This window comes from Chrysochloris asiatica, unplaced genomic scaffold (genome assembly GCF_000296735.1).
Source record: "Chrysochloris asiatica unplaced genomic scaffold, ChrAsi1.0 scaffold00546, whole genome shotgun sequence".
Classification (NCBI taxonomy): domain Eukaryota; kingdom Metazoa; phylum Chordata; class Mammalia; order Afrosoricida; family Chrysochloridae; genus Chrysochloris; species Chrysochloris asiatica.
In genome coordinates, this window is record NW_006409064.1 from 55135 (window position 1) to 57646 (window position 2512).

The following is a 2512-nucleotide window of genomic DNA, read 5'->3' on the forward strand; positions in this document are numbered from 1 at the left end:
TACCAGAGCACTTCATTAAAAATAATAATAATAATAATAATATCATTTTTACTTCAACTGTTTAATTCATATGTCCATTTTAATTCTTTCTTCTACTTACCAATTTGTATATTGTTACAAATTTATATGTCATTACTATTTATAATTCTGTGGTTTCGCTTTTAAAATTCCATATATGCATGGCCTTCAACTGAATTCATGTCATAATACAATTAATCATTTACCTACTATAAATATATGTTTTTCCAGTATTTTAGCTTAGCCTATATAAATATTTAATGCTGAACATTTAGCATCCATAAGTAACAGTATGTAAATATTTAGCATATACAAATATGCTAAAAATTGAAGTTCTGCTCTTTGGAATTCCAAGCAATGGAGTTAAAGAGTTAAAGCATATAAAAATTCAAGTCTCTTATACATATATGACCATATGGTTTTCCAAAGATCTTAAACTAATCTATATGGTCATGAACAATGCATGGCCATGTCACTTGTCCCATATATCGCATATGACTTTATTAGTTCATATAAGAAATAGAGAACCTACTAAGTGAATGAGACACAAATGCACTTAGGATACTGTAGGTGTTTGAAATTTCTGCAGCAGCAAAAATGTACCTTTTATATATTTTTTAGAATTTATAACAGTTCAAAAGAATGTATATGAGTTTAATATTTATGTAACATTCTTAAAAATTTTTATGTAATACTCTTTTATGTAATATAATTCAATTTCACACAGTTTTTATTGTATCATTTTCATAATTTTTAAGTAAATATTACAGTTATGTACTTTATAATGGTAGAAGTGCATTAGGCTTTGGATTGCTAACTGAAAGGTCAGTGACTGGTTCAAATCCACCAGCCACTCCACTGTAGAAAGATGAGACTGTCTGCTCCCTAAATATTTACAGCCTCAGAAATCCTGTAGACAGTTACTATGAGTTGAAATCAACTTGATGGCCGTAAAGTGTTTTTTTGTGTGTGTTGGGGGTTTTTAGGCTATTGTTTTTATATGTTTTATATTGTTTTATTGTATCTTATAACTTAAACATCTACTTTTAAAGATTGTACACTAAACTTTGACCAGTATATTAAGGGCATGATCGAGGCAGTGTCTGGCCTCCTCTAACTTTGTGAAGAGGAGAGAGAATCATTCAGCATCAGTTCTAAACTGATTCTTATGAGACAGAAGGAAAACATACCTTCTTTCTCTAAACAGATTGTTAGTAAGCCTGACACCAGCCTCCCTCCCTCAGCACTGTCTACTACTATGATGCTGGATTCAATAATTTAATGAACTCAATAATTCTGTGTTGCAACGCCATAAACAACTCACAGACAATACTCATGATTATGGCCTTTATTAGGGAAGTAACAGGCTACAATTCAGAATCAGAAATGACTCAGGATATAGTTCTTCACTCAGGACAGCCTCTTCTCAGCCAGGCTCACAGGTAGCCCTTGGGCCTCTTGGACCATGCCCTGCTCTAACAAGTGTTATAAAGCTCATTAGCTCCACCAGTATGTTCCCAAAGGCACCTTATTCCACAAGTCTTGACCCAAAGGTAATTAGCTCTCTTATTCAAAGGGTTGGCAAGCCTAGTCATGCCAAATGTCTGGCAGCTCCCAACCTCTCTAGCAAAACCATTGCCTAAAGACAGCCAACTGTCTCCCTCCATGGGCAGGAAGCCCAGTGTACAATCTCCTGCCAATCTTCTTGTTCTGCAACCACTGTTGATGCAGTTCTCTGCTGTTGCTTCTGTGTTACAGTTTTCTCCCTGTCCTGGGTCTAGGAGCTTTTCTGTGCATGGATTCTGAGTCCTAAAGAGACACTCCACTCCTAGACCTCCTGTCTTTGTGATAGTGACTCCCCGGCCTCACTACTGTCTCTCTCCTTTTATCTCTTGTAAGATAAAAAGTACAACTCCAGTAAGAGCATGACTTGAATAAAAGTGGTGAGAGTGGTAACTGGAATAAGGGTGGTGATTTGGGTCACATCTTCTAGTAAGACAGTGAGTGATTCAGGATACATCTCACCCTAATCCTACCTCATTAGCATAACAGACAACTCATTCCAAAAATGGAACCATAACCACAGTCATAGAGGCTAGAATTTATAATACATCCAAAATGGAGGATAATTACCTCAAATCACAAAATAGAGATAACCACACAATACTGAAAATTATGGGCTAGGCAGATTGACATACTTTAGAGGACATAATATAAAAATGTTAGAAGTCACAAAGACAATAGCTTCAAGAGTCATAGTAAGTATTTACTGCAGCACACCAGCATAGGCTATCAAGACTGATAAGAAGAGGGCAGACAGATGCAAGAACACCCACACTTGCAGATGATACCCACTTGACCTGGTTTCAATGACTGGATGGACAGAGCTCAACCCAAAGAAGAAAGAAGAGGAAAATTAAAAAAAAGTGTCATCTGATACAACTTGATAAACTTGACCTGCCCCTATAAATGCAGTAGCTCAAAAGAGGAAACA